We start from the raw sequence: 12,960 nt of genomic DNA, 5'->3' as shown, positions 1-12,960 counted from the left end.
TTCTTCATAGCCTTAGCTGAAATGCAATTGATTCCACTTGCTCATCATCAAAACCTTGTACTTGAAGTATCATGTATGGCTTCATTGTCGTAACAACCTGAAGGCTTGAAATTGAGATTTGAATAACCCGAAGGTCAAAATTGGATTTACAGCTTTTGATTTTTGATGAATAGTTAGTGCAAAGACTGAACTTGAGGGGCTAAATGATCGGTCAGACAGACACTAGCACGAGCACTAGATGTACCAGTGCGAGCACTGGTTTTTTTTCAAGAAATGCCCCAATTGTTGTACTTTTGGAATGCATATTTTTAAAAGATGTTTTTCAATGAAATCAAGGGAAAATCGTCAACCAAAGATATAAAAACCGACTTTCCACAGAGTGGCGAGTACGGGTTGAATCCACAGGGAACGGGATACATTCTGAAATAATTCTAAAATAACACTTTATTAATATAACAAAGTTTACAACTATGTCAATAGTACAATTTAAATTAAATAACAAACTAAAAACAAGAAAATAAACTAAGCAGGAAGCTAAGTCTTCTGCAGATCTTCAGGGGCAAAATTGTCTTTTCACCACATGTGCAGTTGCACTTCATCTTTGAAATACACCTGTAAACCTGTTCTAACTTATCAACCTACACCAAGAAAACAAAAAGTCAGTAGACTAATAAAAATTAAATCTAAACTACATCTACACTAAATGTTAAACTAATTCTACAATTAAACTATAATTAAATAAACATAGAAAACTAAAATTACACTGTATAACTAAAATAACTAAGAAAATCAGTTCTAATTCATCTAAATAATGTTAATTCACTAAATACAATACTATAAAACCCGAAAACTACACTAAATCAAACAATTAAATAAATGACTATTTTGTCCTTAAAGAATGCAAAAGTGGACTCTGACAACTTTTCACAAATCAATGTTTTGAAAGACCAAACGATTTCCAAAATTCACGAAATCAATTCTATAATGTAACTGACAGATTAAAAAAGATGAAACATTTTACAGATTTGAAAAATACGTTCTAGATCTCCAGATATATTGTGTTTCAAAATCAAGATAATTTTGGAAATCGCAGGACCCGAAATTTGAAAACCTGAAAAAGTTGTTTTCATAAAACACTTAAAAACCAGACCAAATCAACTCGGATCAAGCTGAAATTTGGTCTGCAGACAGTTAACACGCAGATGTGAAGAATAGAAAAATAATTTTCTGAAAACTCTAGAAAAATACACATCAAATAACGTGTTCCCGATCAGGTAGAAATCAGAGTTTTGGTTCACTGCACTATTCATTCCTATACATCCACTAATGACATTAAAACAGTAAATCATTCACAAAACAGTCCTAACTAAACCTAAGCTACTGTTAAACTACAAAAAGGACAACAATTAAGCTAATTATATAAAATCTAAGAAACAAACTAAACAACGAATATTAAATCTAATCTACAACACTTGTTAAATCTAATCTAACCTAAACTCACTAGCTAACTAACTCTAATTCTAAACTATCTAACTGAAACTAAGTAATTAACTAAGTATTTAACAACTAACCCTAAGATCTAATAGAAACACTAACTACACTCTATTATTTATCTAACTAGAGGTAGACTTACTAAGATTAGTTACTATCTAGGGTGAACTAATAACTTAGGTTAGCTAGGGGCGGTTAGGATTAGATACCTAGGGTTAGTCGACTAAGGTTAACTATGGTTGACAAGGGTCGAGGAGAGCTAACTAGAATTAACTAACTAATTAAGGTTTAATCTAACTAGGATTACCTAATTACTAAGGTTAGATGCTAACTATCGTTAGCCTAATAACTAGGGTTAGCTAAAGGTTAATCATTTAACTAAGGTTGCTAAAGTTAATTAATCAACTAACTATAGTTATCTACCTAGGGTTAACTAATTAACTAGGGTTAGGGTTTAGCTAGGTGATGGTTTAGGATAGGGCTTTTGAATTGCATGCCACCCTAGGTTATCTTACTAGGATAATTACTTAATTAATGCTTACTAAAACAATAATGCCATTCTAATTTAATTCCTACATGCAAAGTAAGCTAGAAGTCTGTGGCATTCTGGTTAGAGGTTTTCACCTCATTCTTAAGCAATGAATTTTTTCTCATTCAGCTCATTCTTTTTCTTCTGATATTCAAATTTTCACTCTTCTTCATTCTTCTAATTTGAGCACTATTTCGAATATCCAGTCTTGTAACCCATGTAACGAGCTTTGGGTCTGTGACTTCCAGGTCAGACAACCTTAGGGCACCAGATACAGAGTATCCCTCGGACTTAATTGCTCGAGTCACTAAACCTTCTATGCTAATAGTTTACGTATAGTCTTCCTCTCATCATGTGCAATGTCTCTATCTCTTAGGCTTTCTATGCAGTCCATGTAACAAGCTTTCGAATCGGTGGCTCCCAAACCAGATGGTTTTAGGGCACCAGGTGTAAAACACCCTTCAGATTCTACTTGCTCGAACTACAAAGGCCACAGATATCGACTAGACAAGAGGATGATCTCCTTCGTTATCTTTTTCGTCAAGAGACTCAAACACTTCATCTTGTGCCTGAGTTCCACTACTAGGATTCATGAAGACATCAACAACTAAATGTAACTCTATTTTCTTAAGCTCATTTTTCAAAAACATCTTTCCATTGCTTATTTCTTCCCATAAAACATACTGTGCATACTTATACTAAAGTGATTCAAAACTTTCTAACAATCAAATACTATCTTTTCTTTGATTTTTCTCATAAATAACTACTCTATTTGAATCAGTTCAGAATTTTTTTTTACATGGGGCTTAAAAATTTCTAAACTGTTAGATTATGCCAAAAACAATCATATATACTAAAACTTATTCTCAAAAGCCTACTTTAGCTACTAGACAAAAAAAAATTTAGTGTGCATCTAAACCACCCCCCATGCTTGAATCACACTGTCCCTAGTGGCATACAAAATATGTAAACATGCAATGCAAATGCACACTAAAAGTCAATAACATGAATATGGGAGAAATGATAGATACAACCTGATCTATGTCGGGCTTCTGAAGTTGATTGACTTGACTTTGCAGCATCCTATGCATATCTGATTGCATAATTTTCTATTGATCTGATCAATGTATTCTCTGAAAGCTCTGCCCTGTACTTGGTAACTAATTCTCATACACTCAATGTTAGATTCAACCTGCATAAACCAAAAACAAATGTCAGCACATATGAAATGAAATACTGAGTAAAAGAAAATACTGAAATAAAAACAAAACTACTCTACTATGTACATATGATACATCCTTTTGGTCGAATCCTTATGCCTTCGTGAGATGCACTATCTCACACTCACCATTCTGCAAGGAATCTGAAATGTAGGGCTTCAGACTTTGCCCATTAACCTTGAATGTACCTTGGGTCTTAGGATCAAATAATATCACTGCTCCATGTGGAAACACTTCTTTCACGATGTACGATCCCTCCCATCTCGATCTCAATTTTCTTGGGAATAAATGCAAACGAGAATTGTATAACCAAACTCTTCGCTCTGGCATGAACACTTTTCTGACAATGTGCTTATCATGAAATGCTTTATTGCGAGCTTTATATAACTTGGCATTCTCATATGCATCATTTCTGAGTTCCTCTAATTCTGAGAGCTGCAATGCTCTCGCTTTGCCCGCCTGGGTGAAGTCAAAATTCAATTTCTTGATGGCCCAATACGCTCCATGCTCCAGCTCGACAGGAAGATGACATGCTTTCCCGAATACAAGGCAATACGGGGACATGTCAATGGGAGTCTTAAATGCAGTCCTATATGCCCAAAGTGCATCATCTAAGCGCTGGGACCAATCCTTGCGGTCCGAGCGAACTGTCTTCTCTAGAATCCGCTTTATCTTCCTATTCGAGACCTCTATCTGTCCACTGGTCTGCGGATGATACGGACTGGTGAATCTATGATTGACAAAATACCTTCTCAGAAGAGAAGCTATCTGTACATTCCTAAAAACTTGTCACCATCACTGATCATCGCACGTGGCACCCCAAAATGACTGAAAATGTTGTGTTTAATGAACTTAAGCACCACTCTATGATCATTGGTCTTGGTTGCCACAACCTCGACCCACTTGGACACATAATCAACCGCCACTAAAATGTATAAATTTCTGAATGATGGCGAAAATGGTCCCATAAAATCTATGCCCCAAACATCAAAAATCTCGACTATCAAAATCAGGAGCAAGGACATCATGTCCCTCTTGGACATGTTCCCTGTCTGCTGACATCTAATGCATCTCCTACAAAACTCATGCACATCTTTGTGGAGTGTGGGCCAATAAAATCTAGACTACAAAACCTTTGCAGTTGTCTTCCTATTGTTAAATGCCCTCCATAGGCTAAAGAATGGGAAAAACTCAAAATGGACTCGTACTCCTCCTCCGGAACACATCTTCTGATGATCTGGTCTGCACAATATTTGAACAATTCTGGTTCATCCCAATAGTAGTGCCTCATCTGAGATAGGAATCTCTCGCGCTCATTCTTATTCCAATGCTCAGGGATCTGTCTCGAAACCAGATAGTTCACAATATCAGCAAACCAGGGTAAATGCGATGTCCTGACTGACATGATCTGCTCATCGGGGAAAGAATCACTGATCGGCCTCTGATCCTGCATGGTCTCTACGATTAGTCTAGAAAGATGGTCTGCTACTACATTCTCGCTTCCCTTCTTATCTCGAATCTCGAGATCAAACTCTTGTAGTAGCAGAACCCAACGAATGAGTCTCGATTTGGTGTCTTTTTTGTTCAGAAGATACTTCAATGCAGCATGATCAAAATAGACAACCACCTTCGAACCGAAAAGATAGGACCTAATTTTTTGTCCAATGCGAATACTACAACAAGTAGCTCCATCTCTGCCGTAGTATAATTCATCTGGGCATCAGACAGAGTTCTACTTGCGTAGTAAATCACATAGGGCTTCCTGTCAATCCGCTGTCCTAAAATGGCCCCTATATTATAGTCAGATGCGTCACACATGATCTCAAATGGGATCGTCCAATCCGGAGGTCTCAAAATGGGTGCAGTAATCAAGGCCTCTTTGAGAATCTCAAAGGCCTTCATGCAATCCTCACTAAAATCAAAGGGTTGATCCTTCTCCAATAAAGTACAAAGCGGTCGAGAGATTTTGCTGAAATCTTTTATGAACCACCTATAAAATCCAGCATGCCCTAGAAATTACCTAATCTGCCTCACAGTGGTAGGTGGAGTCAAACGAGAAATGGATTCCACCTTTGCTCTGTCAACCTCAATCCCTCTCTTGGACAAAATGTGTCCAAGCACAATCCCCTCATGGACCATAAAGTGGCTCTTTTCCCAACTCAGAACAAGATTTGTCTCCGCACACCTACTCAGTATTCGAGTAAGTTTTTGGAGGCAATCTTCAAATGAAGAGTCATACACCAAAAAGTCGTCTATAAACACCTCCATGACATCATCTATCATATCGAAGAAGATAGCTAACATGCACCTCTGAAAAGTTGTCGGGGCATTGCAGAGCCCGAATGGCATACGTCTGAATGCGAAGGTGCCATAAGGACATGTAAATGTCGTCTTCTTTTGGTCGTCAGGATGAACAACTACTTGATTATACCCTGAGTATCCATCTAAAAAGCAATAGTAGCTCTGTCCTGCGAGTCTCTCTAAGATCTGATCAATGAACGACAACGGGAAATGGTCTTTCCGAGTTGCCACATTCAGCTTCCTATAGTCAATGCAGACTCGCCACCCTGTGGTGGTCTTCATCGGAATTCTTTCCCCCTTCTCGTTCTCCACAACAGTGAGTCCTGACTTCTTCGGCACAACCTGAATCAGACTGACCCACTAGCTATCATAAATGGGGTAAATAATCCTGGCATCTAACCACTTCACCACCTCATTCTTCACCACTTCCTTCATGTTGGGATTTAACCTTCTTTGCATATCCCGTACTGGCTTTACTTCTTCATCGCAATGAATTTTGTGCATACATGATTAAGGATCAATCCCCTTCAAATCTGCCACTCCCCAGCCAATTGCTACCTTGTGCTCTCCTAAAATAGTCACCAATCTCTGCTCCTGCTCCTCAGTGAGCAGTGACGAGATGATCACAGGCAGAGTCTCACCACCTCCTAGGTATGCATACTTGAGTGAATCCGATAAAGGTTTCAACTCAAGTTTCAGAGGAGACTCGATCGAAGATTTGGCGGGGGACTCCACAAGTGGTGGGAAAGGCTCAATGCTAGCTCTCCAAGGTGGTAACTCTAACGACACTCTAGATACATCTACACTAACTATACAACTATTCTTCTCTATATGGTACAAATCTAATGAATCCTCAGTAATATACAAGTCGGGCTGCTCCTCCACTAAATCCTGAGCAATATCTATGTGGAAACAATCCATATCTCCCGCTGGACCCATTGCGGCATTGAAAATGTTCAACTTGACTTTCCTGTTGCCGAATGACAGATCCATGGCTCCGGTCCTACAGTTGATACATGCATTGGCAGTCGCCAAGAATGGTCTGCCCAAAATAATCGAGTTTGGTGCTGGGTATCTACTCCTTCCATATCCAGAATGATGAAATCGACTGGGAAAAAAAATCATTCACCTTAACTAGCACGTCTTCTAAGACACCTCTCGGTACTTTGACAGAATGATCTACTAGCTGAAGTGTAATAGGAGTCAATCTCATCTCTTCTATCCTGAAAGAATCATAGAAATATCCAGACAGAATGTTTACGCTTGCTCCAAGATTGAGCAAAGCGCGTTCTATCCAGATGTTTCCTATGGTACAAGCAATGATAGGGGCTCCAGGGTCCTTGAGCTTTGGTGGTGTCTGATGCTGAATCACTGAACTCACCTGCTCAGTCAGATGGACCCTGATGGTAATGGCTGAGCCGAAGAAGATGGAATACTGACCTGTGGCTCATCAATCCTCTCTCTACTCTCTCTGCTCTCGACGTGGTACTCACGTCCACTCCTCAGGGCTATAACAGATTTGGACTGCTGCTGTGACTCGGTATGATACCGGCCTCCGGATATCTGGTCCTTGCCCTTCGGGTTCATGACAGCCTGGCTCGGCAAAGTACCCTCAGGTCTCCTGTTGATAGCCTATGCTAACTGTTCCATTTACGACTCTAGCTTCACAATGAACTGCGTGTGCGAACTTAATAGATGTCTGTGGGGCAGACTCTTGCGGAATCGGAGGAGGAAATGAGGATGAAGTCTGAGGATAACTCAGCCTCTGGAATGTCTGAGTGAATGCGGGCGGCCGAGCTGGCTGAGAGGATATAGGCATCTGAATGGAAGACTGTCGATTCTTCCATGAGAAATTGGGATGGTTACGCCAACCCGGATTATATGTAGATGAAAATGAGTTGTTTTGCGGTCTGGCGTAACCCTGAGCTGCCTGAACTTGTTCTTGAACAAATTTAGAGTACTGAGCTGCCGAAGGGCACTCAGTAATCTCATGTGCCGGGCTGACACAAAGAGTGCACACCTGTTGAGTAGTGGATGGTTCTGAGAGAAGCTGGTCAAACTTCTGAGCAATCATGTCTACCTTGCACTGTAGTGCAGTAGATGGACCAATCTCGAGGACACCTCCCTTCTTCTAAACACTAGGTGTGGCTCTATCCGAATGAGAGCTAGAAGCATGGTGGAGGGAATTCTCTACCAATGTATCAAATAACCTCCATGGCTCATCCTCGCTCTTCAACATGAAGGTCCCTCCACATGAAGAGTCGATCATCTGACGATTCCTGTCAGACAATCCATCGTAAAAGCTCTGCACCAGCTGCCATCTCTGCACCTGATGACGGGGACACTTCCTAAGGAGATCCTTCATTCTCTCCCAGGTCTCATGAAACTGTTCACCATCTAGCTCTGAGAAGCTAGTGATGGCTCGCCGATACTGGTTCGTCCTACCAATGGGAAAGTACTTCCTGAGGAACTCTTGCTGTAGCTGATCCCATGACCCTATCTCTACTGAATCTAAGGACTTTAGCCAATACTTGGCCTTGTTCTTCAATGAAAACGGGAATAAGGTCAACCTCAAAGCATCATCGTCGAAATTATGTATCTTAACAGTAGAACAGATTTCGAAGAATTCATCTAAGTGTCTGTAGGGATCCTCATGACTAAGGCCTTAAAAAGATGGAAGCATCTGAATAATGATGTCCTTAATCTCATAATGAGGTGCTCCTACATCGGGTCTCCAAATATAGGATGCCTGGACATAGTCTGTGGGAATGAAGTATTCCCTCAGAGTGCGTGGAGGAACTGGAGGTAGAGCTAGAGGATCCATATCACCCATTGTTGTCGAACTTCGAGGAGAATGTAAAATTCTCTCTGCATTGTCAACAAATGGATGTAATGGGGTTTCTAGAGCTCTTCGCCCCTGCATACACTGGTACTAAGACCAGATGTAACCATACGACCTAAATCTAAAACTAAACAAAAACAAATACTAAAATGCAAATAACACAAATACAAGCAACTAAAAAAAAAAATTCTAAATTATCTATGTCAGAACTACTAACTAAATAAATGAAATAACAAGTAAACTATTCTGATTTACTGAAAGTGAAAAATATAGGCAATCACAAACTATGTTTTCTAAAACCCACCTGTCTAATCGCTCCTTGCAGAATGAATATTCAGTGAATCCTAGAAAAAACAGTACGTGAAACCTATATGTACTAACTATGTTAAACCTATATTCACTTACTAATCCTACTAACTAGAAAATAAAACAACTAGCTAACACAGATTAATAACTTGAAATCTAAGAAATAAAAGAATAGATTTGTCGTTCCCCGGTAATGGTGCCAAAATTTGGTTGTACTTTTGGAATGCATATTTTTAAAAGATATTTTCAATGAAATCAAGGGAAAATCGTCAACCAAAGATATAAAAACCGACCTTCCACAGAGTGGCGAGTATGGGTCGAATCCACAAAGAATGGGATACATTCTGAAATAATTCTAAAATAACACTTTATTAATATAACAAAGTTTACAACTATGTCAATAGTACAATTTAAATTAAATAACAAACTAAAAACAAGAAAATAAACTAAGCAGGAAGCTAAGTCTTCTGCAGATCTCCAGGGGCAAAATTGTCTTTTCACCACATGTGTCGTTGCACTTCATCTTTGAAATACACCTGTAAACCTATTCTAACTTATCAACCTACACCAAGAAAACAAAAAGTCAGTAGACTAATAAAAATTAAATCTAAACTACATCTACACTTAATGTTAAACTAATTCTACAATTAAACTATAATTAAATAAACATAGAAAACTAAAATTACATTGTATAACTAAAATAACTAAGAAAATCAATTCTAATTGATCTAAATACTGTTAATTCACTAAATACAATACTATAAAACCCGAAAACTACACAAAATCAAACAATTAAATAAATGACCGTTTTGTCCTTAAAGAATGCAAAAGTGGACTCTGACAGCTTTTCGCAAATCAATGTTTTGAAAGACCAAACGATTTCCAAAATACATGAAATCAATTCTATACTGTAACTGAGAGATTCAAAAAGATGAAAGACTTTACAGATTTGAAAAATATGTTCTGGATCTCCAGATATATTGTGTTTAAAAATCAGGATAATTTTGGAAATCGCAGGACCCGAAATTTGAAAACCCGAAAAAGCTGTTTTCACAAAACACTTAAAAACCAGACCAAATCAACTCGGATCAAGCTGAAATTTGGTCTGCAGACAGTTAACACGCAGATGTGAAGAATAGAAAAATAATTTTCTGAAAACTTTAGAAAAATACACATCAAATAACGTGTTCCCGATCAGGTAGAAATCAGAGTTTTGGTTCACTGCACTATTCATTCCTATACATCCACTAATGACATTAAAACAGTAAATCATTCACAAAACAGTCCTAACTAAACCTAAGCTACTGTTAAACTACAAAAAGGACAACAATTAAGCTAATTATATAAAATCTAAGAAACAAACTAAACAACGAATATTAAATCTAATCTACAACACTTGTTAAATCTAATCTAACCTAAACTCACTAGCTAACTAACTCTAATTCTAAACTATCTAACTGAAACTAAGTAATTAACTAAGTATTTAACAACTAACCCTAAGATCTAATAGAAACAATAACTACACTCTATTATTTATCTAACTAGAGTTAGACTTACTAAGATTAGTTACTATCTAGGGTGAACTAATAACTTAGGTTAGCTAGGGGCGGTTAGGATTAGATACCTAGGGTTAGTCGACTAAGGTTAACTATGGTTGACAAGGGTCGAGGAGAGCTAACTAGAATTAACTAACTAATTAAGGTTTAATCTAACTAGGATTACCTAATTACTAAGGTTAGATACTAACTATCGTTAACCTAATAACTAGGGTTAGCTAAAGGTTAATCATTTAACTAAGGTTGCTAAAGTTAATTAATCAACTAACTATAGTTATCTACATAGGGTTAACTAATTAACTAGGGTTAGGGTTTAGCTAGGTGACGGTTTAGGATAGGGATTTTGAATTGCATGCCACCCTAGGTTAGATAACTAGGATAATTACTTAATTAATGGTTACTAAAACAATAATGCCATTCTAATTTAATTCCTACATGCAAAGTAAGCTAATAGCACTACTTACCTTACTAGACATACGCGATTTTCTAAATCTAGTCCTAATTCAAAAATTACTAACTACTATAATTTAATCTAGCTACATTAAACCACTAAATGCTATCCACTAACATTAAGACAACCTAATCCACTTAATTAAAATAGAATACACGATTTCTAAGAGCTAGTACTACTACAAAACTTACTAAGTTAATTACCATTAATTCTAGGCTAAATCAAACAAGGAAAGTTAATAAACGACGTTCTCAATGGAAATCAACGAATTTGGAAAGAAATACTCCTCCATAAATACATTAATCACTCAATGGAAAGCTTGGAATCTCAAAAACCGTCCAGCTAATGGGACACACACGGTTTTGAGATTTCTCATTAAAACCAATAAAAGCTTTTTGAATACTTTCCCCAAAACTCGATTTTATAAAGAGATTTGAAACTCCCCTTTGCTTTCAACGTGTAAAAAAGCAATCTTTCTAAACCAGCTGGATAAAAATCATTCAAGCTTTCCTTAATTGCAATCCATTAATTTGGAGGAATTTCCATACTACCAAAAATGTATTTTCAATACAAAGACCCAAATACCCCTTATCTAAACTAATCAATAACTCTATTCTAAGGTTAAACTAGTTACGTTAACATATGCACAAACAATACAAAGGGTAAAAAATAACTACACACGAAATTAAAATATCTATTAAATTAGCACTACATCAAGATCGACTTTCACAATTTAATTCCAAAAATAGTTAAAACTAATGCAATGAACCTAGACATGATACTAATAATTTCCTAAAACTTAATAACTTACTGTGAACACCCCAAATTTTTCAAAAATTGGTAAAAATGACCCTTTTGCCCCTGATTCCATTTTTTTGAGAAAATCAAAGCAATTTCAAAGCTAAATTTCAGTCATTCTTCAGATTTTCTGAATTGAATTCCATGTTGGTATATTCAAAATTAAATCCCGGATCTGAATCCAGTACTTTAAATCCATATTTCCCCAAAATCCGGATCCAAACCCATTTCTGAAGAAATTTTCTCAAAATGGCTTTTAAATTCTCAGAAAAATTCCCTTTTGTAAATATTTTTGTAAAAACACAAAAAAAATAGTTTTAATCTTTGTTTTCTCACAAACTTTAGGATTTTATTCTAAAAATACAAAAAAATTGAAAGATAACTCAAAAACCAAAAAAATTGGGAAAATTATGAGAAAACCAAATGAGTGTAAAAATCGATTTTTCTTTTTTTTGCTAAAGACCTCGGAAGCCCCTTTTTCGTAAAAATTTGAAAACCGAAGGGGGTCTTTTGCAAAAACCTTTTAGGGTTTTTCCTTCGTAAGGAAAAAGAGGAAAAGATAGCCGCCCCCCCTCCATTTCTCTCTTCACTCTCTCTCTCTCTCCCGATTCTCTCCTTCGCAAACCCTCATTCTCGGCTTCCATTCACAAACCTCCCGAACCCTCCATCGCCACGGCCATTGGCCTCAGCCCATCATCTCCAACCGATTTCAATCCCGAAGCTTGTCCTTCCTCCTTAAAAGAGGCACAAAGGGGAATGTTTCGGGCATCGCCTCTCACCCCACCATCGCTCTCTCCTTCCTTCAACGCTTCCCTTCATCGTCTTCACCTTCCCCTTTGTATTTTCTACACTCCTCTGGTGTTTCCCCTCTCCAAGCAAAAACCGAAGATATCTACAGGGGATCACAAGGGCAGACTCAGCATCCATCAACTTCATCCTTTTCCACCCCCGCACCTCCTTCCTCTTCACGATCGCCTTCACCACATCATTACTCTTTTCTACATACATCTTCTTCGTTGTTTCATCTTTTCCCGACGATTTTCATCTGCATCAACCGAAGGTAATCAATCAAAAACCCCTACAGCAGAAGAAGGTTGGCTGTCCTTGCGAAGATCTCCAGCAATCGTAACGCTCTAAAAAGCTTCCCCCTGGTTGGACAAAAGAGATAAAAAACCTCCAGTGATCGCTACGATTCCCTTTGGTTAGACAAAGAAGATCAAAGCTTCCAATGGTTGCCTACGATAAGTACTCTTCTCCTTCATTTTCTAATTTCTCTTTTGGTTTTCCTATTTTGGGCCTCATTAACGCACTCTCGGTGGTTTTGGGTTGCTTGTGCAACATCAAGCCACCCCCGTGCAACACCAAGAGGAACGGATACATTCCAACATTCTCTTTTGTTTTGTAAATTATTTATTTTATCCTGTTTATAATATCGAGTTAATTAGTTCATCGAAAGCCTCTTTTCC

General features: G+C 37.7%; 1 pseudogene across 1 annotated transcript in view; it reads right to left on the bottom strand.

The window, feature by feature from the left end:
* LOC149828652 (aldehyde dehydrogenase family 2 member C4-like) overlaps positions 1-12,502 on the bottom strand; it is a 184,582-nt pseudogene extending 172,080 nt beyond the window's left edge. Inside the window, exons 1-2 of the transcript XR_016434135.1 lie at positions 12,323-12,502; positions 12,147-12,228 (exon numbers count right to left, since the gene is read on the bottom strand). The product of XR_016434135.1 is annotated as an aldehyde dehydrogenase family 2 member C4-like (transcript). The remainder of the gene's footprint in view (positions 1-12,146; positions 12,229-12,322) is intronic.
* Between the last annotated feature and the right edge of the window lie 458 nt (positions 12,503-12,960).

Source organism: Nuphar pumila, chromosome 9 (assembly GCF_984573655.1).
Source record: "Nuphar pumila chromosome 9, dmNupPumi1.hap1.1, whole genome shotgun sequence".
Taxonomy (NCBI): domain Eukaryota; kingdom Viridiplantae; phylum Streptophyta; class Magnoliopsida; order Nymphaeales; family Nymphaeaceae; genus Nuphar; species Nuphar pumila.
The sequence above is the reverse complement of the archived record's forward strand: the minus strand, read 5'-3'. Positions and strand labels throughout refer to the sequence as shown.